This window comes from Macaca nemestrina, chromosome 19 (genome assembly GCF_043159975.1).
Source record: "Macaca nemestrina isolate mMacNem1 chromosome 19, mMacNem.hap1, whole genome shotgun sequence".
Taxonomy (NCBI): Eukaryota; Metazoa; Chordata; class Mammalia; order Primates; family Cercopithecidae; genus Macaca; species Macaca nemestrina.
The window spans coordinates 59,680,191-59,707,531 of record NC_092143.1 but is presented as its reverse complement, the minus strand read 5'-3'; the positions used below and the strand labels follow the sequence as shown (position 1 = coordinate 59,707,531).

General features: G+C 40.0%; 1 protein-coding gene across 4 annotated transcripts in view; it reads right to left on the bottom strand.

Moving 5' to 3' along the window:
* Nucleotides 1-27,341, bottom strand: part of LOC105498333 (GRB2 associated regulator of MAPK1 subtype 1) — a 200,164-nt gene that overhangs the window by 63,645 nt on the left and 109,178 nt on the right. The gene's annotated exons all lie outside the window — the stretch shown is intronic.

The following is a 27,341-nucleotide window of genomic DNA, read 5'->3' as shown; positions in this document are numbered from 1 at the left end:
ATTTTGAATATCCCATAAATAATTATTAGATACAAAATGATTAGAGAGTTGATAAACTCAATTACTACAGGAGATAGTAGGATAGGACCTAAATTTATGCTGACTGGTATGGTTGATAATCTGTAGGTAGAACAGAGTAAACAAGTAATAGCTTCTTTCAGCAGTTACACTATATTTCCACCTAAAGTCTAGCTGAAACTTTCCAAGGCCAGGATAAGAGCATTTTGACATTATTTTCATGACTGTTATTCCTGCTAGTCATCAGGAGGCAGCTTCTTCCTCTAGCCTTCTGAGTCATTTTAACCTAAGCAATTTGTGGAATAAATGACGTTAGAGAGGGTTAGGTAAATGCAAAACATTTTTATATAATAATGATAAAGATATCACCACAAGCCAACTGGAAAAGATCACTTAGTCTCTGGTGCTGGTAAAACTGGCTCACTACATGGAGAAAAATGAAAATGAATTCCTACCTGATACCAGCAAAATCCTGAAAATCAAGAAAGACACCACCACCAATACAATGATGGGCAAAGAACACGATGAACAGGCAATTTACTAAGGAGGTATCCCTAAAGACTAGCAAGCATGTGAAAAGAAGCTCAACCAGCCAAATAAATGCAAATTAAAAGCTATTACTTCTGCCTGGCATGGTGGCTCACATCTGTAATCCCAACACTTTGGGAGGCCTAGGTGGGAGGACCACTTGAGGCCAGGAATGCTAGACCAGCTTGGGCAACACAGGGAGATCCCACCTCAACAATAACAACATCAACCAAATTAGTCAAGCGTAGTGGCAAGCGTCTATAGTCCTACCTACTCAGGAGGCTAAGGTAGGAAGGTGAGTTGAGCCCAGGAGTTTGAGGCTGCGGTGAGCTATGATTGTGCCACCACACTCTAGCCTGGGCAACAGAGCAAGAACCTGTCTTGGGGGGGAAAAAAAAAGGTATTGCTTCACACCTAGTAAGACTGAAAACCCGGCCGGGCGCGGTGGCTCACGCCTGTAATCCCAGCACTTTGGGAGGCCGAGGCGGGCGCATCATGAGGTCAGGAGTTTGAGACCAGCCTGGACAATATGGTGACACCCTGTCTTTACTAAAAATACAAAAATTAGCCAGGCATGGTGGCACATGCCTGTAGTCCCAGCTACTTGGGAAGCTGAGGCAGAAGAATCACTTCAACCCAGGAGGCGGAGATTGCAGTGAGCTGAGATTGCGCCACTGCACTCCAGCCTGGGTGACAGAGCAAGACTCCATTAAAAAAAAAAAAAAAGAAAGATTGAAAAGCTAAAAAAATAAATTCCTGATGTGGGTAAGGAATTTTATTGGGCTACAGTGGGAGTGGGGCTGGGGCAGTCATTGTGGAGAGTGATCTGGCACCATTTAGTCAAATTAACTCTTCATATTACTAACACCTGGCAATTCTACCCCTGTGTGTAAGTTCCAAAGAAACTTCACACAAGAGTGTAAGGGGAATGCATGAGGACATTTGTGGCAGCATCATTTTAGCTGCTCACCCTTTGGAGATCATACACACACAGAGCAAAAAAAATGGATTTTGACAAACAGAAAATAAATTGTTCTACCAAAAAGATGCCTGCACTCATATGTTCATCAAGCACTACTCACAATAGCAAAGATGAGGAATCAACATAAGTGCCCATCAATGATGGACTGTATAAAGAAAATGTGGTACATATATACCATGGAATACTACACAGCCATAAAAAAGAAAAAATCATGTCCTTTGCAGCAACAAAGATGCAGGTAGAGGCTATTATCCTAAGTGAATTAAGGCAGGTACAGAGAACCAAATGCTATATGTTCTCACAAGTGGGAGCTAAACATTGGATACTCATGGATATCAAGATGGCAACAACAGACACAGGGGACTACTAGTTGTGCAGGGAGGGAAGGAGGCAAGGGTTGAAAAACTAACTATTGGGTACTATGCTCACCTACATGGGTGATGGGATCGTTTGTATCACAAACCTCAGCATCATGCAATGTACACATATAACAAACCTGCACATGTACCCCCTGAATCTAAAACAAAAGTTGAAATGATTTAAAAAAAGAATAGATTTGGAAACAAGAGTGGATCTTTAAATAATGTTAAATGAAAAACATGAGACTTAAAACACAATACAATTTATGTAAATTTAAAGTATTTGTATACAAACCACTGCACTTTTAGAAAAACAGAGCCAAAGGAAAAAGGCACAAGAAATAAATTTAAATGGGAGGGTGGGAGGGGAATGTACTATCAGGATGAAATGGGATAAAACAAAATCTTCCCCACACTTTTATTTCTGGGGAGAAAAGTTAAGACTAGTATTTTAAACATTTATTTAACATATCAGGAAGGAAACAGAGAAGGCGGGAAAAGGGAAGGAGGAAAGAAGGGAACATTTTGAGAGTCTTACAGCCAAGCACTGCATTTGATCAAAAAATTAAAACATTCTTTCTTGAAATGACTGCCTTTCCAGCACTCTTCACAGTTCCATATAGGCTCCTAGAGACATGCTCTGACATAAATACATACTAACCTCAAAACCAAACCAAGCGCTGTAGTTCACAAAAAGTCTGTTCCTCCTTTTCTCTGATCATTTCTAGAAAACTGACATCATAGATAACTCTAGGTTTTTTCCCCTCTTTAATTCTATTATTATTCCTTTGATGGGTAGCAATAATTTAAAATTTCAAGAACATTTCTCCCTCATACTTAAAAACCCTGCAAAGAATGGGTTTGGAGTTACACCCTTCACAACCCTATGTCAGAGGTTGTGAAGAGTTTAACATTTCTCTACACACACTATGAATTCCTAAGCAGATCAAGATGAAATTATTAGCCATATGGAAGGAGGTAAAAATTGACTGAATTAGTTTTCAGTGATTTAGCCAAATGTATATTAAATTGTTAAATGTTAACACTATGTAAAAACACATATGTGGGTGAAATAGTGGACTTATTATCTCAGTGTGGAAGCAAAATATTAATCCTGTATATGAAATAAGAAAATAAGGCAACACATAGTACAGTTCTACAGCAGTCACATAAACTAGTGGTTTTCAAGCACTAGTGAACCTCAAAATCACCTGGAAGGCCATGAAAACAGATTGCTGGGCCTCACTGTGTCTGGTTTAGAAGGTGTCAGATAGGGATCAAGCTGCATCTCTAACAAGTTCCCAGGTGACAAGGTTCCCCTTTGAGAACTCCTGGCCTAAATAATAAGAGGAGGGACAGGTCACAATTGTATTGTTAGGACAGAGAAGAAACTGGGATATGAGAGAGGTCTGGGGGTGAGTTGGGTTTTGGGTCATTAAAAGAAGGTGAAAGTGGAAGAGTGAAGAGAGAAACATTGGGAGTGGTGAGAACACCTGGGCACAGGCAGAGCCATGGGTGGCAAGGACGCATGGCAGGGACAGTCTCACACGGTTGGTGACCCAGGGGACGGGAACAGACATCGGTCTTTCCTTCCTCCCTTCTAGACCCACAGAACTGACTGTGTCCTTTCGCACAGGAAGGGTGAAGAGAGTATCATCTAGGTTGCTTGACGGAGGCAACTCAGTTGGGGAATTTCTGGTTGAGGACTTGCGTCCTCTTCCTCTTTTATCCTCCCTTTTGGGAGTGCTAAGACTTTCTCGTGTGCCTTCCTTTGGAGTACATTTTTGGCTCTGCTCAGAGGAGTGAGAACTACATGGCTTAGTGTAGTCTTTGCCTAACAGGTTTTGAGAGAGCAATGGCGGGGCCGGGAAGAGCACATTGTGCTCTGAGTAGCTTGGGTCTGAGGTCCTGAATGCTGCTGTTCATTCGCTCAGGGGATGCGGTGTTTACTGCACAGAGGCACGCCATGTAACCACCAGAGACGCAGCCCAGCCCTCATGCTCACATGTGGAGCTTGGGAAATACACTTTCTACAACCAGTTTTGCAGCTAAGATTTAATTGACACTGCAGTAAGTGCTACAGAAAGGTGGCATGCAGAAGCTGTAACTGGTAGGGGCATTTGGCACTGGTGTGGCTTTCCTTGTACCTGAGGAACTGTAAGTGCAGTGTCGCGGCTGGACAAGGAGGGCTGTGGAGGCAGCAGTTCAATCCTATCAGTCCTCTGCTCTCAGCACTTCAGTAGCTGAATCCCACTCTCCTTCAGCCTCCCCACCTGTCACCAAGCCCACCATACTGTCCCTGCTGTGTCTCTTACCCTACCATCTGACAGGACACTGTTGGGACTAAACGGAGTAAGCCTAGAGAGTTCAGTGCAGTGCTTGGCACTTGATGCTTCAGAGATGGAACCTGTTGTTTCTAAGCTCTTAATGCTGGTCCCTCCTATCTGTGCCCTAGGCGCCTGTGTAGACTCTTTCCTGAAAACGATGGCCTGACAGAGAGAGAGTATCAGTGGCCAATATAGTGGCCTAGGACGTGGATTGAAATGACATTGACAAAAATAGACACAGGAGAGGAGAGGGGGGTGCTGTTAGGGGAGAATTTTTTTTTTTCTTTAGAGAAGCTGAGGCTGAGATGATAATAAAATAAAAAAGTGGAAATGTATTCAGCAGGCTGCTGAACTTTGGAAAGGGAGTTGATTAAAGAGTGAGACCTACAGCAGGTGGCAGGGAAGGTAGGAGGGTTACGTTTTCTGTGGAGATGATGAGAGGGAAAAGAAAGACACATTAAGAGGAGGGAAGAAGAGGGATAGAGGAGGAGGAGGAGGAGGAGGAGGAGGAGGAAGAGAGACAAGGAAGGGGAGTAGGGGGCAGGGAACAGGCACTGAATCTTCAGGTCAACATAGTGGATGGACCAAAAAGGAGAAAATGAACAGTAGACAGAAAGCTGGGAGAATGGAATGTTAGGGAGAGTGGGAAGAGGAGTCCCAGGAGAGTTCGCACTAGTGTCCAGTGCTACAGAGGGCCAAGGAGCAGACAAGGGAAAGACCCTGGGTCTGATGGTGAGAAGCTGCTATGTCAGAAGCCAAGTTTCAAGGGCAAGGGCCAAAAGAGCAGATTGAGGCCCCTTGCAGGCATTGCCGCAATCCAGTATTCCAAGTCAGAACTACAGGAGTTCTTGAGTAGTTTGTATCCCTTCCTGAGCCAATATATAAACTCCAGTAAAGTGGAAACCTCACCTCCTCTTTTTAATTCAAAGGAACCTCCACTACTGAAAGCCTGTGTGATTTCCTGTGAAGAGGTGGCTCCACGGCAATAGATCTCATCCTCTACATCATTAGCTGCTCCGAATGCTCTTCCTCGGCTGACAATGACGCTCAACCTGATTGCATTTGGTATTTTTTTTCCTCTTCAGTTTTGGAAATGATCTCTAGGTGCTTATCATTGGTGTCAACAATGGGGGCAGGAGCAGCTGTGACCAGCATGGAGTCAGGACTCAGGTTGCTACACAGGCTATTGTGCAGTCTGCAGAGTGAAGAGAGGAGTCTATTTGTTCCACCTAAGCAGGAAAGCCACAACCACACAGGCCAGTCCCTAGATGGCTCCGGAGGATGATTCAGGGCAGGAGCTGTCAGGGATACTGAGGACCATATTGTGCACTGAGCAGTTCGGAACATTGTGAAATTGCAGTCGGAAAGAAGCAGGTGTCCTGAGAGAAAGAGGAAAAACCCACACAAAGTGTAACCCAGCCAGACACTTCAATTCCCAATCTAACTTAGCCACTTTCCCATCAGAAAAATCTATAAGAGAAGACAGAGTTTTATAGAAGACTTAGTCAGTCACACCCCGAGGGGGGCACATTTTCCAGGCAGTTCGGATGAGCGACGAGAAAGCCCAGAGGTATACTTAGACTCTACCGGCAATGGCTTTAAAACACACGACACCCTGAGATGTCAAGATTGTTATTTTTGTGGAAATAAAACCTGCTGCCAAGTTTTTATTTACCAAAACGTCTCACCCTACAGGAAAAACAGAAAAGTGTAAATACTCTTAAACAGTCACAGGGAGTGGCGGGAGGATGAAAAAGCAAAAGCCAGGAGGGTCTTAATATTTTTCTAGCCCAAGGAACAGATGCAGAGGGAGATTCCGGCTTTACACAGCAAAACACATTTCCCCCGCGTGGGTTCCACGTGGAAGGGGAGGAACAGTTGATAGTAAAAGATGGTGTAGTTTTGAGGGGCACAGGCAGCCCTCACACGGCATAACCTATTCCCTGTGTTTTTGCTGGTTTTAAAGGTTTCTTATCAATGTTAACTTTGACAAAAATTAAGGATATCCTAATTTTGTCTACCTCTCTTGAGCTAAACACAGAAATACAACCTCTGATAGATCACTTCTCTGCCCTTACCCAGTGAAAATCCCGTGATTCCATTTCCCTCCTCGTGGTAGAAGTGGGAAACAGGTTTGGGTAGGAGATATGTGGGCACCCTCAGGAGAGTTGACAAAAATATCGAGACACCTCCGCCAGAAGGCGGTGGCTGATACTACCCTCTCTTTGCTGGCGAATGTCCACTCAGACTGGGAGCTTTGAGGACCGCTCTTTCCGCCCACTCCTTCCTTCCTCCTCAAATATAGCCACCTCCCCCCACTGCCAATTTTCAAATCGGCACAATGATTAATGACCCAGGCAAGAACTTAATTTCCTGTCCAGTAGTCCAAGGCTGATTTCCAATAAAAGAACTCACTCAAGACAACGATTTCCTCTCTCCAGCCTCTAATCTTTTATTCAATTGTGGGCATTCTTCTCTCTCAGTGTGAAAGCTGAATCAATTTTTGAACTTCTATTTGGCGAATATTCCAAAGAATCACAAATGCTAAAGCTGGAACAGACCTTAAAGGCAATGTAATTCAACCTCCTCTTTTCTTGCAGTTCAAATAGGCCTTAAGTTGGAGGCTTTGACTCACACGGTTCTGTGTGCACATGGTCAAGTTGCAAGTGAGGAGGGAATTACTCTCATTAAAGGACACAGCCTGCGCCCTTACTGGTCTCATTATGGAGTTACCTTTAATGAAACGTCCATTTTGAACTGGGAACTAATCACCATGGGAGAATATTTCTGCAATTATGGGCTCCAGCAAAACACAAACAAAACAGGTGTCAGTGAAACCCTTCGGATAGAGCAATGCAATTACTATGTTCAATTACCTCAGGACTCCTTCAATACCCACTGCAGATTTAATGAGCTGTCCTGATTTGAACTACATGTATCCATCTCTTGTATTTATTTCTCAGAAATGCTGGATAGATAACTCCACTGCTTTCTGTGAAATTAATTCTGAAAAGCACAGGTTTCTAAACAAGATGCTAATGACTGCATAATATAATACCTTCTTTAGATGCATGATTTCCTGTAGACAATTCTAGTTACAATTCAGGAAATGCTTTCTGGGTTGATGCTTAAATAATCTGAAGTTCACAAGTGAGGGTATGCAAATAGCAAGCAATGGGTTGGGGTGATGGTGGGCTGGGGAAAAGCAGAGTGACCACAGCAGCAATGGAGTGCACTGTAAGCAGCGAACGCTGACACCACCAGAAAGAGTAACGGGCGTGAGGTTCAAAGATGCCAGTTTGTGTCCAGCTCTACTTACTATTAGCTGTGTGCCCTTCCCCAAGTAATGTATTCTTTTTTGAGGATCTATTTCATTATCTGTAAACAAACTATAATTAAGGCCTGCAGGGATGTTATAAAAATCACACAGTATCTATGAAAGCAGCAATCACAGTGCCCAGCAAATACTGGTGCTCTGTAAGTACTTGTCAAATTTAAATATCTTAATTCCCTCATGCTATACTTTCTTTCTGATTGAAACATCTCAATTGTCATAAAAATGTAAATACAGGAATTTATACAATTAATTGAAGTCTGCGTATAGTGAGGCTGGGCACCAACAAAAGTTAAATCTACATCAGTTCTGACCTATTTACTCACCACTCAAACACTCTGATGGATGAAAAGTTAAACATGGATCATAAATAGCCATAGAACTTAACAGTATCAACCTGAAATGAAGTGCAGCTTGAATCGGAAAAAACATGGGCCTTAGACCAGATGGGTTCCACTTACCAGCCCTTCGGTAAAACTAAAACTACCTGAAAAATTACAACCACCTTGAAACTTACCTTCCTGACTTCACAGGTTGTTATGAGGATTAAATAATATTAGTGACCGTCTGTAAAACAGATAGCACAATTCCTGGCTCAAAGTTAGTGACAGAAAATGGTGACTGCTAAAAATATGCAGTCTAGGGCTCCTTAAGTAAACACCATTCCTCTGTTTTTGCTTATTTTATAATAGTAATGACATCAGCTTTTCTGCCAACTGCAGATTTGCTGTGAAAACCCAGTAAGAGTCTCTAGGGAGATACTCAAAGCCATAAAGAATTAGACATGAGCACCTGTACATTCAAGGCACAAATACATTGGGAAATCAATTCCTGGAAAATATGTTTACTTTTTAATGTCCTGGCTATGGCTCCAGAAAGTTCGAAAAGGTGCCAGAATTGGGACTAACAGAGCCATATGCAATTTCCTTGTGAAAGACCAATTGGAGCTTTGGCCACACACTTAAATGTCATCCTGGCAAAACAAAGCAGATGAAACTATCTGATGAACCCAGGACAGTTCTTTGAAAAGTTACAATATGTATGTAAGTGGGGTGAGTGAATACACATTTTGGGACACTACGATTTAGTATCTGGCCCACAAGCTTGAAACTGGTAACGTGGTAATTCTGTGTGCTATTACCCGGCTTATCCACTTAAAAGTGAGACTGCTGCCTGAGGCTTATGGCTTCCCATCTGCATTAGTCATAGGAAAGAAGGACAAGTTCTGCTGCCATGACCTTTGAGACCTAAATGATCTTAGGTAGAATGCAGAATATTCAAAACTAAGATCTTGACCACATTTGATATGACAATGAGTAAGGGATATGAACTTTCCCAGTGGCCAAGAGCTAAGGAGCCAGAAGGTGTTTCCAATGACTATAGGACATCTCAGTAGGACCTTGTTTTCTACTCAAAACTCAATTTGTGCTCCAAGCTCTTCCAGCCTAAAATTAGTGGGTGGTTTTCTCAATCATCACCCAGAGAACTCAGCCAGTCTGCCACTCATAACTTGGACAGCATTTCTACCTTAGCCGGCTCTCTCAGAGACAGTATTTTGAACTTCCTTGGTTGAATGCAAAACACATTCGCTAACTAACCAAACAAACTGGAAGGAGGCATACCACAAGACCCAAACCCGGCAGACTCGATGACTGTGAAATCACCCTCTCAAAGGCTACGGGGCGGCAGGGAGGTGACCTGAGTGAGTGAAGGAGGTGGTTTCTTCAGAGTTTCAAAACTTACTCATCCACAAATACAAAAAACGCAGACTGAGGAAGGAATGGACTGCAAACTTAAATTCCTCTAATTTCCAAGTAGCTTGAAATACCTGCAGCCCCAGAGGGATCAAGCTAGGTATACAATCTGGTCAATTTATTTTTAGTTCTCCTACTGTGAATTCAGGTAGGAGTTCTGTAAATATTCATTCCCATAGTCTGCTCTGTTTTTCTCTCTCTCCCTTCCTTCTCTTTTAGAAATAAGGTGTTTGGGGGATGGCAGGGAGGGAGAGGAAGGGCTCAATTTACAGGGAGAAGACTTAGGTTCAAACTAGCCACTTAATGGTCCTCAGTTTGGCATGGAACCTAACACTGGCTCGACCTGTTTCCTCATCTGTAAAATGGAAAGGAACCATGAAATGCTTATTTTCTGTGTGTGAGTGCATGAATGTTTAGTTTTGTAATACAAACTGTAAGACAAAATGAAGAAACCATGATGCATTAAACACCCTTAAAGCAACAGCAAAGCTCCTTAACAAGTAATGGCCTTTGGTTCTTTAAGGTCTCGAAATTTTGAATGTTTTGGACACTTGACATTTAAGCTCTAGATAATCAGAACCTCACATGGAGGCCATCTTTTCTAGACCTGCAGCATTGCAGAGCTTTCCTGAAGCAGACAGGGCAGCTTACTGAGTGTGATGGTTAATGTTGTGTCAACTTGGTTTGATCATGCTATACAGATATCTGGTCAAACACTTTTCTAGATGTCTCTGTGAAGTTCTATTTTTGGACAGGATTAACATTTTCCACCAGTAGACTTTGAGTAAAGCACACTCCCTCCATAATGTGTGAGGGCCTCATCCAATCAGCTAAAGGCCTTAAGAAAAAAAAAGGAGGAATCCTGCCAAGAGATGGCCCTTGGTCCCAAACTGCAGCTCTTCACCAAGTCTCCAGCCTGCTAGGTCTCTATCCTGCACTTTGGACTTGTACCTCTATAACTGTGTGAACCAATTCCTTAAAGTAAATCTCCCCGCCTCTATCTATAAATACCACCCCCTATCCCCCAACTCTGCTGCCAACTGGTTCTGTTTCTCTGGAGAAGTATGACAGATATACTGGTTTCACCCTTCTTAATTGGTTTGTAACATGAAACCATGAATATTTATTTCTTATTGACCTTTGCTTCCACTTCCCTTGCTGATATGAATGCCTGGTCCACGGCCCACTGATCAGTGTGTGGAGGAAGCACACCTGCCATGATTCTTGCAGAACGACTATGTGAAAACACTATCCTACTATGTAGGGAAATCTCTGAGGGCAGATATTTCTGTGTATTACAGCTTCCCTGCAGGCCTCTAAGAAAAACTTCTGAATATTAAGAAGCACTTGCGGCAAAAAACTTGGAATCCCCATAGATTGAACTTTTCTTTACAGAAGATAGGTTTGGGCTGGACCTGTGGGAAGGACTGCTGTCTGGTCCATCCCATTCACACCTACAGCACCCACCTTGTGCAGACCTGTGTCTTCTAAATCTCTTCCTAGCCCAGACCACCTTATGCCTGCCTCCACTGGACAATTCCTCTACAATGCCTTGCAGGTGTTTAACATGTACAAATCTAATTTCACAGTATTTCTCTCTAAATCTGATCTTCACTCTCTGTTCCTTAACTTCCCAAATGAAAGTCAAAATTCAGAAAGTAATATAAACCAGGAAACTGGAAGTCATCTTCATCATCATGGCATCGCTTCACATCCACTCCACACATAGTACCATAAGTCCTTCCATCCAAATGTTTCCCGAGGCTGTTCCAGCTGCTCCATGCCTGTTGTGTAAGTTCTGACCCTGTATTCCACCCATCCACCACACTGGTGCTGGAGTGACTGCTCTACAGTGCTATCTAATTCTATAATCATGGCCTTGGCTAAAATCTGTCACTAGCTCCTCAAAGTACCTGGATACAATTCAAAGTCCTTCCTTCAGAACACAGCAATTACCGTGTTCTCCAGTGGCACTTCTTCGATGTCCTCAAGGAGCTTATATTATCTACTTCAAACCTGGCCTTACTCCTGGTTCTGTGGGATGCCCTTTTCCTACTTACTTAGGCAAACTGCTGCGCTAGGCCCTGAGGGCTATAATGATGAGCAAAATGGACAGTCACGGCCTCTTAGAGATTCTTGTCAAGTGATGGGTGTCAGTTATTAAACAATCACTCAAAGGAGTATGTAATTACAACTAGGATCCATGCTCTAGAGAAAAAGTGCTGTGAGATCATGGGAATCAGACTTTGTCTAAGAGACCCAGGGCAAAGCTTCCCAGGGAAGTAACTTTGACCTGAGACCTGAAAGATGAGCAGAGGTCAGGCTGCAGGACTTGAAAGAAGACTGGCATGACTCGGGTCCAGAAAGCAAGGGGAAGAAAAGCAGCACACGATGAAGCTGCAGAATAGGCAGGGGCCTGTCACAGGGACGTGCAGGCAGTAACGAGATTTCACCGAGACTTCCTTGGACTCTTCCAGCTCTCTTTCTTTAAAATTTTCTCTTAAAAATTTTAGGGGGCTGTAAAAGTAAAGTATGTTTACTGCAACAACTCAACAATAGGAAAAGAAATAATAGCAGCATGCCATTTATATAGTACTTACTGGACGCTAGGTACTTCCTAAGTGTTTTCATGCTGTTATTATCCATAGGGAGGTGCAAAGTAAAAGCCCAACGCCATAAAGTTAGCAAGTGAGAACTAGATATCCCAAGCAGTCTAGTTCTAGAGCCCAGCTCAGAGCCACCAACTGGCCCCACCTCCAATCTCACCCCTTAAAGACTGATGTAAAGTATGTTACATGCCCTTGCTTGGGTTTCTCTGTGTTTAAATATATAAAAACAACTGGATGAAAAAGAATTGATGTGTATTGGATTTTTTTTCTTCTTTTTTAAAATTATACTCTAAGTTCTAGGGTACATGTGTACAATGTGCAGGTTTGATACATACGTATACATGTGCCATGTTGGTGTGCTGCACCCATTAACTCATCATTTACATTAGGTATATCTCCTAATGCTATCCCTCCCCCCTCCCCTTACCCCATGACAGACTCCGGTGTGTGATGTTCCCCACCCTGTGTCCAGCTGTTCATTTACATTAGGTGTATCTCCTAATGCTCTCCCTCCCCACTCCCCCAACCCCGTGACGGGCCCCGGTGTGTGATGTTCCCCACCCTGTATCCAAGTATTCTCACTGTTCAATTCCCACCTATGAGTGAGAACATGCAGTGTTTGGTTTTCTGTTCTTGTGATAGTTTGCTCAGAATAATGGTTTCTACTTCATCCATGTCCCTACAAAGGACATGAACTCATCCTTTTTTATGGCTGCATGGTATTCCATGGTGTATATGTGCCACATTCTCTTAATCCAGTCTATCGTGGATGGACATCTGGGTTGGTTCCAAGTCTTTGCTATTGTGAATAGTGCCACAATAAACATACATGTGCATGTATCTTTATAGCAGTATGATTTATAATCCTTCGGGTATATACCCAGTAATGGGATGGCTGGATCAAATGGTATTTCTAGTTCTAGATCCTTGAGGAATCACCACACTGTCTTCCACAATGGTTGAACTAGTTTACAGTCCCACCAACAGTGTAAGATAAATGTTGATATTTTTCTTTAAAGCAATGGGAAATCACTGGAGTTTCTTTCTTTAATATGGCAGCAATGTAATTAATTTCTGTTTTTGGAAGATCGTCACACTCTGGCTCCCAAGTGGAGAATGGGGTGGAGCAGGGAGAGGTGAAATGGAGAGGAGATACCCAGCAACCATTTAATAGCAGAATGTAATCCTCTGGGCTAAGACAGTCGTAATGGAAGAGCTGCAGAGAGGTGAGTGGATTCCAGATTTACACAGAGGATAAAATCATCAGCAATGGGTGATAAAGCCCATATAACAGGAGGGAGAGGGTCCTGTCAAGGATCATGTTGATGTTGCTGGTGATGAGGTACATCTAGGAGGATGACAAAGTGAGGTGGAGAACACTGATTTTGGAGGCCAACAACAACAAAAAATGTTTATTTTGAATTAGTTGTGTTTGAAGGACCTTTGAGACCTGGCATTATAATAATCACTGCGATTTACTAAAAGCCTACTATACACCAGGCATTGCATAAGCATCATTTCTAGCCACTCCATAACCTTTTTTTGAAGTTGGTACTATTATTATCTTCACTTTACACGTGAAAAAAAATGAGGCTCAGAGGTTAAGCATCTTGCTTGAGGTCTCGAAGCTAAAGAGAGTCAGAGCCCTAAAGCACATTTACCATCAATAACTCTCCTGTGTTATCTCAGTATCCTTTGAAATGACCTGCTCTCCTCCATGCTAATCTCATCCTCCACGCTGCTGCTGGACACTCACTTGATCATGTCATTCCCAGCCTAAACTTTTGCAGGGCTCTGCTTACCACCCTTTTGGTATGGCACACAGAACCTTGCATGATCTAGACCCCACCAACCTGTCCTGTGACTTTTTTCCCTGAGACTGAGACACATGGGATAGCTAGGGAAGGCAGTGCTCTCTCCTGTGTCTGTGACACCTCTCCTCTTGTCCTCTACGCTTCCTGCACACCTCAGCTCACAGCGGACTCCACAACCTTACTCTGCTATAGCAATTACTGCAGCAAAATTGTCTGACTGTCTCTCCAACAAACAGAAGCTTCTTGAGGGCAGTCTCTTTGGTTTGAATCCCCAACCCCTTATACATACGAATGGAAAGGAAGAGTAAATAATTGAATACTATATACATCCGAATGTCTGTTGAATAAATGAAGGGGGTGCTGCATGAATAAAAGCTCAGGGGACTTTGCAGCAAAGACAGGTAGAGGTCTACTTTTATGGTACCACGACCACCGACCCACTCTAGCCACAATTTCCTTTGCCCCGTCTATGTACTATCTATGCTTCCTTTGTACTAAACAATTTGGCAGATACTATCTCCAGTCTGTAGATGCGATAACCTGAGCTCAAATCAGAGTATTTGCTCTGAGCCTTGAAGACAACATGTCTGACAGTCAGTCTCCCTGTATCTCTGATATTCATCCCATGTGGTAAGAACGTTGCTAAGTTGTTTTATGAACTGCTATCTTCCCAAATTGCTCAAACCAAACTTCGGACAATTACTGTTGAATTTTCTGCTACACAGCCATAAATGTAAAAAACAAATTTAGTTCCAGAAAGCATACTATGCAGAAAATGCCAGAGTTGGCAAAAAAATGATACAAACTGGAAGGCAGGTAGAGAAAAAGCACCATCACTGAGAATCCTCAAGTAATTTCTGAAAAGCTAAAAGAGTACTCTCCCTCACTGTTTTTTTTTTTTGAGACAGAGTCTTGCTCTGTAGTCCAGGTTGGGGTGCAGTGGTGCGATCTCAGCTCACTGCAACCTATACCTCCTGGGTTCAAGTGATTCTCCTGCCTCAGCCTCCAGAGTAGCTGAGATTAAAGGCGCCCGCCAATTTTGTTTTGTATTTGTGGTAGAGACAGTTTTGCCATGTTGGTCAGACTGCTCTTGAACTCCTGGCCTCGAGTGATCTGCCCACCTCAGCCTCCCAAAGTGTTGGAATTACAGGCATAAGCCACCATGCCTGACCACAAGAGTCCTTTTAAACTAAGCTAGTTCAAAGAAAATGAAACAAAATGTGTACATTATATAATCAATTTCATATATTCCAGGTTATGATATATTAATATCTTAGTATAACATTTTACCATTTGCCTAATATGCACTTATGGCAACTTCATAGGAAATACTGTTGCCATCTGGCACTGCCTAGATCCGTGTGAGCAGTCAGAATGGACATCTGAGTGTCAGTAAGTCACCCACTCCTCGCAGCCTAGGAGGACGGCTGTCCAGGATATCCACAGGCACCTCCCACTCCCAGCTCTGCTGCCCCACACCTGAATATAGATGGGCTGCTCCCTTCCCCCACAAGCCTCTCTGATACCCTCCTAGGCACACTGAAATCTTCAGGTCATTCCTTGCTTTGTTTTTGCCAAGGCTCAGATCTCCAGGGGCTTGTGTGTATCCTATTCTGGTCTCCTCCCATCTCACCTCGAAGGAAGTCTTGGAAATGCCCACCTTGACAAGTGGTATTAATAACACCTCTGCATTATAGTCACAGAACTGTGCTGCCCTCCTCCCAACCTTCTCACTCCCAGTCTCCAACTGTACACTGTTTCTTTAGGATTTGATCTCTTTTTGGACCCAGATACTTAACTAGACTTAGTGTAAATAGGCTGCATTCCTGTTGAAATCTGGTCCTGAACCACTGACCTCTTCCTTAAAACTCAGGGGCTTTCAAAGTTTCTCAAAATTGGAGCAATGCTGACCGGTAACTTTCTCTCTCTTAGGCTTGGCAATATACATCAACCTTCTGCTAAGAGCCAATGTGGACAACTGGGACATGTAAAGCAGCTCAACATGTTGCACTGATGTTTGGATTTATAAGGTACAAAACAGATTATCAACAGAAATTATCCATAATTGAGCCGAATCATGCTAAATGGGAAAAAAGTAACTGCTCACTATGCTGAGTAAATAGCAATTTACTCTATCTAGAAATGCCTAATTACCTGAATAGTATTTTGGAAATTAAATTATTTGGGTTAAAAAAATTAACTGTAAAGATTTCTGCTACAAAAAAAATTTCAAAATAAACACTGTCAAATGATAATACATATGTATACATTTATATAAAATTTGTAATAATGAAGTATCAGGTCAGAAAGCTAACGAATAGTCTCCAATAAAACCGTCTGTAGGCCAGGCGCAGTAGCCTGTAATCCAGGATTACAGGATTACACGCCTGTAATCCCAGCACTTTAGGAGGTCAAGGTGGGCGGATCATAAGGTCAGGAGTTTGAGACCAGCCTGGCCAATATGGTGAAACCCTGTCTCTACTAAAAATACAAAAAAATTAGCTGGGTGTGGTGGCGCATGCCTGTAGTCCCAGTTACTCAGGAGACTGAGGCAGGAGAATTGCTTGAATCCAGGAGGCAGAGGCTGCAGTAAGCTGAGATCGCGCCACTGCACTACAGCCTGGGCGAAAGAGCAAGACTCAGTCTCGAAAAAACAAAAACAAAAACAAAAAACAAACAAACAAAGAAACAGTCTGCAGTCTATAAGCAAATCAGACAAGTAAAATATATAAGCAAATCAAATACATGCAGAGTACAGTTAATTCTCAATTCTCCAAAGGACAGACTAATCATAAAGATTTCATTCATGAAATGGTTAAAATAACTACAAACTAGTGAAATATTTACGTACTAGAAAGACCATTGTTAGGAAACTAGTATTACCAATATAGCACAGGGAGTCTTCTCCTATCATATTTCATTTTTGAAATCTAATTACATTTTTGAAATCTAAACCCAAACTAAAATTTGGGAAAAAATTTTAATTGGCAGAAATATCATTAAATGATAAACTAGGAGAACACAACTTTATGATATAAATTAGATAAAGAAAAAATGTATTCCATTTGAACCTGCACCAAGGTCTTCAAGTGGAGTAAAAAAATAGGAACACTTTTGAGACGTCCTCTCTCTAAAACCTTGAAAAGGCAATGATGATTTGGTTAAGTTGGCAATAAACAAAGAAAATGCCAGTTTCTGGTCAAATATGCCCAAACAAGCAAATGCTTATTGGACTCCCAGAATGAAAAGTAACTGATGAATTTCTGGCTGGGATTCACATCGCTAAGATGATGAAAGTGACACTGGGGCAACTTGACCTGGATCTGAGAACTGGGTGATAATGGCACTATTGAAATGGGTGGTCAGAAAAAGGGTCCAGCTGGTCAAAAGCAGATTACTGATGGTGCAGCAGTTAATCATCCTGATGGTCTAAACAGTAAATGTGCTTTCTATTAAGGTGATATTAAGTTTATTTTATATCACACTCTGGGCTGGTTTTAACTTTTTATCGTTAACTACCTTAAAGTGAATTTTAAGACAATTAAGAATAAAAAGACGAGTTACAGTCTAGAATTTAATTCTTTTTTCAGTTTCAAGTTCTCCGCTAAACTCTCAATCTTAACTCCTTGAATATAACAAGTATAGTTACTTCAAAACATGTGTCTGAAAACTTCATAATTTGGCTCCTTTGTGGTCTGTTTTTATTGCCTGTTGCTTTATTTTTTATAAAATAATCATTTTATCTTGTCTCTTCACATGTCTGGTTTTTAAGATAGAATACATTTCCCACGTAAATGGGCATGTTTATCAAAAGTTGACAAGATCAACATCAACATACTGCTTCATTATAAACATAACTGAAAACCAGGCAAAAATCAAGCAAATTTATAATTTTAAATGTAATAAATACAAATATTTCAAGATACTCTCACATAAAATAAAATTATTGACCAATATAAACTACCATTATAATTGGACCATCATTTTGGGGAATTTCTTTGTGTTTAGCAAATGTTTCATCAATATAAAGTGAATCCTCTTATAAAGCGATAGCTATTATCACAGATAAATTGCTATTTTAAAAAGGTGACCAAGCACGGGTTCAATGATTGGTTTGTTGCAGACCACATAGAAAATAAAATTCCAGGCCGGGCGCGGTGGCTCAAGCCTGTAATCCCAGCACTTTGGGAGGCCGAGACGGGCGGATCACGAGGTCAGGAGATCGAGACCATCCTGGCTAACACAGTGAAACCCCGTCTCTACTAAAAACTACAAAAAACTAGCCGGGCGAGGTGGCGGGCGCCTGTAGTCCCAGCTACTCGGGAGGCTGAGGCAGGAGAATGGCCGGAACCCGGGAGGCGGAGCTTGCAGTGAGCTGAGATCCGGCCACTGCACTCCAGCCCGGGCGACAGAGCGAGACTCCGTCTCAAAAAAAAAAAAAAAAAAAAAAAAAAAAAAAAAAAAAAAAAAAGAAAATAAAATTCCAATACAACCAAAGGATTTGGGCTCTCCTTCAGGGTAGGAGAACAAATGGTTTATTGTTCTGCTTATGTTTTCATGCATTAATGTTACAGGAATCAGAAAAACAACTGAATTACTACTCCTGGTTGTGTCAGACATTGAAAGGGAAGCGGTGCAGAATCACTGCATTTTGGAGAACTTAAGAGAGAATCTGATTCAAAAACTTTTAATAAGGTTCCAAAACACAAAGCTAACGTTAAAAGAATGTTTACAAAGTAGAGTTGAAATGCAGGGGAGAAAAGGCCTTGCAGACAGCTACCGATCTGAAAAGAACTTCCTACAAAAGGGAAGGAGGCCGGTCACCAGGGCTGAAGAGGAGAGAGGAGACGCTGTGTCGGCACCGTCTCAGTGCAATTCACTCTTCAGTCTCCGCTTTGTTCACACTACATTTCTGTTTGGAAACAGAATTTGGAGAAGTCTGAATATAAACCTTCCCCAAGAGAGCCAGGTTTGAGGCCTTTAATTTATGGAAATATGCATACATCGTGTCCTCAAATGCTAGCTGTGTGCATACAACAAAAAAGGAAGTGACTTTTAAGACAGTTAAGGATAAAAAGAAATACTTGAGAGAATAAAAGATTAAAGTCTTAGTAACAATACCATTATAAAAACAAGGCCTGGCATGGCTGCTCATGCCTGTAATCTCAACACTTTGGGAGGCCGAAGTGAAAGGATCACTTGAGCCAAGAGTTCGAGACCAGCGTGGGCAACAAAGTGAGACTGTGTCTCAAAATAATAATAATTATAAATACAAACAAAAGAAAACAAAGTGCACCTCTAGTTTATGGAAAGCATTGCTCTGCAGCAAAGGAAATAAACCTCATGTCCTTGCTGAGGGAGTATCCTCTAGTACTCTAGCTGGCTGCCTGGCAACAAAGGAAGAAACTCAAGTTCATAGTGGAAAATAAGGAGAGAAGAGAAATCTTAAATAGCACTACATTTAGAAAAACAATCTTTTCAAAGGTGAACTGAGGAAACTTTCCTAAAGTAAACTGGGTCAATTAGGAAATACTTCCTGGAGAAATGCCTTAAGATGCACACAGCAACAACTTAAACTCAAAACCACAGAAAGACTGAATCAATGTCAATTAACAAAACATTTACTTATTTTACACAATGCATACAAGTGGGACAAACAGGATATCAGGATTTATAAGACAGTTCTTATCCATAAAGAGACAACGGTAATATGAAAAACAGTACAACTGTGGTTTAGGAGACCATCTTGTGTATCCTTTCATGCCAGGTAATTATTTCACGTGTGTGTCAGGTCCTTTTCTCGCTGGAAATTCACTCTTGAAATTCTAGAGAATGTGATGAAGAGTTCAAAGATGGGAATGAAACACTGGTTGAGGCTTCCTTGCTAATTTGAAAACTACTTTTAGAATCTGCAATTATTTCTTAAAATAGAGATTTAAAAATCTCTGTATTCAAACTAGATTTTAATTTGCCTAGTTTAAACTTGTTTTGAAACTTCTATAAAAAGCCGCAAGGGAATGCTCTAAAAATTATCAAAAGGATACATTTGCCATAGAACAATGCTAGGAGGATTAAACATAAAATTCACAATGATTTGAGTTTATGAACTGGAATTCAGCAAGTCATTATGCCACTCAATCAGAACAAAGGACTGAGGACCAGGGTTTTCCTATGATTAACAATACTTCTCTTAGTGTTTTGGCTGGCACCCATCTCAAGAAGTTCTATTATTTTGAGTGAATCAAAACTTGGTGATTAAAAGAAAACTGTACCTCACATTATTATAAGAGAAATGAAAAGTAGGCAATATTCAACATCAGCCTAGAAAGTCAAACAAAGCCCACTTTAAAATTAAGTCAAGGCTGGGCGCGGTTGCTCATGCCTGTAATCCCAGCACTTTGGGAGGCTGAGGTGGGCAGATCACTTGAGACCAGGAGTTCGAGACCAGACTGGCCAACATGGTGAAACGTCGTCTCTACCAAAAATACAAAACTTAGCTGGGTGTGGTGGTACGTGCCTGTAATCCCAGCTACTGAGGAGGCTGAGGCAGGAGAATCGTTTGAACCTGGGAGGCAGAGGTTTCAGTGAGCAAGATCATACAACTGCACTCCAGCCTGGGTGACCGAGTGAATGAGACTCCATCTCTAAATCAATCAATCAATCAATCAATAAAGAAAATTCCCCCTTTCTTTCCTTGTAAAGATGTAATTTGCCAACTCAAGTTAAGGGGATATTAAAAAATCAAATGTTTATAATATAAATAATAACGTACTGATATTTTGTTTCTTAGGTTAATTAGGGCATCAATGTGCAACTACTATAATAAATCCATATAAACACATCCATATTTGTTGGGCATTTACAAAGAATTCTGAGGACTAATATATTTCACAGAATTTATCTTATTTAGTCCAATTTTCTGAACATGTAATTAAAACTGTCCAGAATCACTCAGTTATCCAAGACTTACCTGTAAAATTATAGTCAGACTAAATGATTTTCAAGGATCATTTCAGAAATAAAATTCTGCACAGTACTGAATTACATGGGATAACTAGATCAAATGCAGCAGATATAAAATAGAACAGGTTTTATTTTAAACCTTTGTTCTATGAAAATCCATAAAATCGGGCTTCACACATTTTAAATGTTAGAAGGACTGAACTCTTCATGGCCCTCTTAACTTCTGCATAAACGAGATGTCCATTAAGTTTACCAGGATAAGGTAGACACAAAGTTCAACTACTCCCTCCAATCACAGCCATCTCTCTAAGTAAGTTTCAAAAACCGTCTGGATTTTCTAATATTTATGGCTTACAGGCTCAAATCATTTATTAAATAATTAGATACAATGATGTATATCATAGTGGTTTCCAATCAGCTAGCCAAGAACCAAGAAATAATACAAGGTATCAGAATTCATCTGATAAGTTCCATCTCCTATATAGAGGTATTACTTCCCCCAAAATAGGTAGATATCATTGTTATTTGTGAAAAGGAAGTTTGAAAAATCAATGAAAGATTGTAAATTAATTATAAATATAAATATAAAATAAATACTTGCTAAATGAGAGAATACTATTAATAAAATTTCAATTTATTAAACTAGCAAATTTGACTGGTTTCACCAACTGATAAACTTTTGGTCACGGTCATTTTGTATTTAATTAATAAATACAAAATGTATCATGTGGGCTTGTAAACTGTCAAGCTGTTAAAAATGGATCTCTGATTTTGAAAAGGTAGCACATGAAGGGCAAGTACTGAAAACAAGGCATGCTTTTTAAGTCCAATCCTGAAACTTCAGTGAGCTCTAAAAGGACATTTGCTCGAGTCCAGGGAATGTGGAACACAGCATGAGAAATGTGAACATTCTTGGTAAACTGACATCATCATGACAACTCTGGCAGGGCTCCAAGTGTCTGAAGCAGAACGAAGTCTTGTTTATGAAGTGGGAGAAAGAAACTTGGGCTTTCTGATTTACACCTTGGCAGCAAGCAGAGATGGTTAAAAGAAAAGGAACACTTTTTATGTACAGTAACTGGCAATTTTCAGTGAAGAAATGGGAAGAAGAGAAAAGAAAGCTATTTGAAACGTTTAAAACTGCCCCCCTTTTTTTCCCAGAATGAGTCATTCAGAGGCTCTCTCCTCTCTAAATATATATACACATGGAGACATGTTTTTAAAAGTCTATTTATGAAAGTAATATAACCACTTTATAGTTTGGAAAATAAGAAATAAAATCACCTCTAACAGTTCAACCTTAATGAAACTACTATTATAATGCACTGATTCGATTTTTTGTTTTGTTTCCTAAAATTATTTAATGTATCCAACTGAAGGATTTTTGGCTAATATTAGTATACTCTTGCCTCAATTTCTTTAAAAATAGAGTCAGGGTTCTCAACACATTAAATAGGGATCCAAAGGCATTTAATTTAGGTAGAAGGAAGGATAAACATTTCTAGTCAAACTTACGGTATTTCTGACTATATATGTGATCTGATACTGCTTCAAACTAAAAACAAGACCCCTTAACTCTAGGATATTTGAGAACAGCATTTCAATGCAATTTTAAAAATAGCTGTACATGCCAAGTAAACTCTTGAAGGTTATGAATCACTTTAAAATTCTTCAAGTGTGTCCATTATTTAGCAAACAATAAATTGTTTCCATTTCTACTGCAGAAACAAACAACCAAGTGACGGCCTTCTAGTTTCAAAGTATACATGAAACCCAACTGGTCAAGGTTTTACATTTCTGGCCCACCATTAAGTTTTATGGCATATCAGGAATGTAAAGCATGATGTTTAAACAAAATTTCAATTTATTAGACAAATTCCTACTTTTGATAAATACAGTATGTTTTAAAATGGTACATTCATTCTTAATTAGGAAGAGTACAAATATTGGCAAAATGTTATGTCGAAAAAGTTGACTTGAATTTTTCTAGCAACTTATTATTTTTTAGTCCTATGGTTGAACTTCTGGTACTTCCGATTCCTCAGTTTCTGATTTTTTATGGTGTACTGGTGTATTTCCTAATATCAATTCTAAAAAGTTTAAAGTAGCCAATGATGCTATTTTGATGGAATTAGGAAGTAATTTTCATTCAATTGCGTTAAAACTAGAAATGAACACCCATGCACCAGATGAAACACATCTGAGTGCCTTAGTCACATATCCTTTTAAATCATAATTATATGTTCACTTTCTTGGCTCTCCAATGGTTTTAAAAGGTTATCTTTAGATTTATTACTCATTAATCTGACTCAAATTTATCAGCAGAGAAGGTGTATGTAAAACTATTGATGCAAGCAGGAGGATAATAATTACAGTTCTTGGCCCTAACTTAATTCAGATATAAACAATATATTAATAAAGGTTCAGACATTTTCCATGAAATGCTTTAAAGTGCACATTCAAGGGCCTGTGTGAACTGAATGGGTTTCACACAGTTCAGCTAAGTTCCTGAGGACACACTTTATGCAGTTGAGTTTAACCAAGAGAAGTGTGTGGATAATTACTTTCAGGATGATGCTACACACACAGTGTCCTGGGAACCCGGTTAATAAATATTCTAAAAAATATACAGAAAAATGGAAACGTAAATATCTCTCAAGTAATACCTTCTCTCTCTCTCTCTCTTTTTACTTACACAAACAGAAAACATCACTAAAACAACTATATGAAAAGCCATTTTTTACTCAGCATGACTTGATACCAAGGTTTAGGCCCTGACCGGCTACCCTACTTTCAAATTCTCAGTATATTCTTTGAAAAGATGGATTAAAATATTAGTTTCCATGCCATAGAGAAATGCCTGTGTAAAGTAATTTTTTCTTCAGCATAGGTACACAGCTGTTAATAGATATAAGGAATTATGTGAATCTGAAAGACATTTTTGGTACAAATGCCCCAATTTAAATGAAATAATAATAAAAATTAAAATGATTTACAAAGTACTTTTAGAGCCAAAAATTCTCAGTGTCAAAACAAACCAACAACCTTTCTTTCTCGTCACCTCCAAACCCAAACAAAGGCATTCTGAGACATTACAGGCTACACCCTTATCAGAAAACAGGCAGTCACCCATTTACAAACATACGGTATTCCAAAAGTTAATTTATTAGTCAGTTCTTCAAAATTTTAATATTTTCCCAGGGAAACAAGAATAAAATTTGAGGTTAAGCTGTCAGATCAGCCCACAAAACTGGATTTAAAACATAATACTAAGACAGGGCCAGGAGTTCCTCAGAACACTGGGGAAAATGCATCCCATGGCCAGCACCACATGGGGCGGCAGGAGCATCTTCCTATCCTGCCTTGCTGGCCGGAGCAGGGAATTCTGTTTCTTTCATTGTAAGCTCAGAATCTTTTCACAGTCACTCCTGGGGATTTGTGGGGTGGGGACGCCATGAGAGGGGATGGAGAGTAGCCTATAAGAGGGCTACAGTTTCGGGGAGGTGAGGGGCAGAGCCAAGGGCTTGGGGATGACAAATGAAACGGGAACTTGGAAGGAGGTGGATGAGGGTAATGAGTTGAGATGGAGTGGAAAGTGGAACAGAAGGAGGGGAGAGGGGGTTTAGGGTAGGCCAGTGAGGGCTTTTCCCTCGTTTCTCTGATTTACCTTTTCTTTCCTCAGGATCAGATTAAGAAGATCACACCTGGGAACATCTGTGATCACACCTGGGATTGTGAGAGAAGGAAAGAATCTCCATGGAAGAAGGGTTTAAGGAGGATGGGGCTGGAGGCGAGAGAAGTCTGGGCTGATTTCAGAGTCTGTAGAAGAGGAAACTCCCCAGCAGTGGCCATGGGACAGAGTAGTTCTCAATGCCTTCCTTCTGGAACTAGCACTAATATAGAAGTGGCATAAGCAGATAACATAACAGACATAAAATATAAACAAAGGAGTCAATTAATTTTTATTAATGAGAGGCCAACTCACACAATCTTTCAGTTACAAATTTCCATACCCTGACTACATGGCTAGCAGACTGAATTTTTAGATAAGTCAGATGTTAACAGATAGGTAAGTTAAGTGATTTTCTATTTAGAATGAAAACCTGTATGTATATCATTTATCACTGACCTTAGTCCATTTTTGTTACATTAATATTTTAAAATGTCCACATATAAAGAAATGTGCAAAAGTTCTAATCAGATGACAACAAAGCCAGAAACATTTTTTTTCAACAAATATCTTTTGAGGGCATATTGTGGGCCATGTCTTTTCTGAGCGTAGGGGACACAGTGGTATGGCCTCCAAGTTCTCGATCCTACTTTGATTTCTTAGCAACAATACTTCCACCTAAACAAGGCAGCTACTCAATGTCTAGCTGGTCTCTCAGACCACTATTTACTTACCTAATAGCTATTTTGTTAGTGTACAGCCAGCTTTTGAACTTAGCCCAACTATAAGGGTTAAAATAATTTGTCACACTTTTATAAGTCCTCAAGTAACTGGCCTAAAGTACTGAATTTCTTGCTTTAATTACAATAGGGCCTTCTTTACCTATGGGCTTTGACTTCTGAGTTACATTAGGTAAAAGCACATTAAAAATAACCTCAGGTTTACCAACAGATGAAGAATAAGGAGACAAAGATGAGTCACAAAAGGAGAAAATGGCTAATCATTTTGACTTCATTACAATCATACCACCACTGGCAGGTGAATTCTAAGGTGTTCCATGGAATAATTCTGTGCTGTTCTACAAGTATATGGAAATACTAGAAAGTTGAACCTGGGCCTTTATGATTTAGAATTGATAGAAATCTGGGAAGGACTTCATAGGGAAGAACGAGAAGAGAAGGAAGGGGAAGGAAGAAAAGGGAGAACTAAAATGCTCAAAGTAAGAAAACAAGGTTATTGTCCTTAGATTACAAAATCTCTGAACAAGTTGATTAATTAGAAATAGATGATTACAAATAAAAGATGCCCTATTGTTATATGTTAAGAAATGAATTGATGAGTATCAGTAAAACCAAAGGAACCACAAATAACATATGTAAATCATTTTGAAAATCGAAACTGACAAATTCATTAGCATTACAAGGTAGCAGTAAACATAAAAGAATAATTTAGTACCAGAGGTTGTGGCTTATCTGTTCCCCATTTATATTTTATATCATAAGCAAAACAAAATTAAGAAAGGACTATGTGAAAGAAGTTCACAGCTTTTGTGTACATTTATAAACAATAATAACTTAGTTTGAAAGTATGAACGCATCATACTTTCAAGATACAGGTGCCAACTTTAAGACAACTATATTACATAATATACTGGATTTCAGCGCCAAAGAGAGTGTCTGGCACATAGGTCAATAAATCTTTGTTACTTGACTGAATACATTTTAAGAGAAATGGGAGATAGGCTATGGTTAGAACTGCAGTTTTCATCAGAAGAGTCCAAAATTAACTCCAACTGCCTCCCTCCAGCACTCCCTCCAGATGAAAGTGTGTTTCTTTTTCATCTACGATACAAATTTAAAACTTGAACAACACATTGAAGCTAGGAGAGAAACAAGCTACAATCCTCCTCTCTAAAGCTTCTCCGCAAAAGCAAAATTGAATATTTTGATCATCCAGAATGGGCTAGAAGAGACTGCAGAGACAGTGGGGTCAACTCCCTCCACTGGCTAAACATGGCCCAGAGAGGTGAAGTGGTGTGGCTGAGGTCACGAAGCAGAGCAGTCACTGGAATTTCAGTCCTCTGATCTCCAGTGTTTCTGCTCCTTACTGACTGTTTAAATGAATGTTTTGTAAGAAACCAGAAGACACAGGCAAATAAGTGAAGAGGGAGTGCCAGAAGCAGCAACGGTATTTGCCTGATAGTAAATTTACCATGGAGACCACTGTGTCAATGAACTCTGTTCCAGAAAATTCCATAAACAAAATTATCTCTACAGGTGATGCAAAGAATAAAAATTAGAAATAAGTGAGGAGGAGAAATTAACAGCTGTGTACCTACGTCGAAGAAAAAAATTACTTTTCACAGGCATTTCTCTATGGCACGGAAACTAATATTTTAATCCATCTTTTCAAAGAATGTGCTGAGAATCTGAAAGTAGGGTAACTGGTCAGGCCTAAACTGTGGTATCAAGATAGAAGAAAAAAAATTTTTTTTTTAAAGTCTTGTGATCATTATAGATATTGAAGAACTTGTGTCTAATTATGGTATTCTTTTTCTACATCTATCTAGGAGTTTCACACTTTTACAAATCTACATCTAATTCCTTTTTAAAAAACAACTCACAAAGCAAGAAGCCTATGGTGAATAATGAAGTAATGCTGCCTAGAACCCTATCTGTGGATAAATAAAATTTTATTTTGTGAAAGGTTTTTTGCATATTTGGAGTCGATTCATTTTTAGATATGACTATTTTATCTAGATTTCTATTTATGATATTCATAAATTTTACCTTAAGGAATCAAGAGTAGAGAGAAAAGTGGTCAAAATACTAATTTTACACTCGTGTTTCAGGGCTTTATGCTCAACGTTTCATCTCTAACAAGAGTGAAACAAAAATCAACAGACATATTAGTAATTTATTTCATTTTTATCTTTTTAAGTAATGACAATTAAAAATTACCAATTTCGGTCTGCTGTTTATAG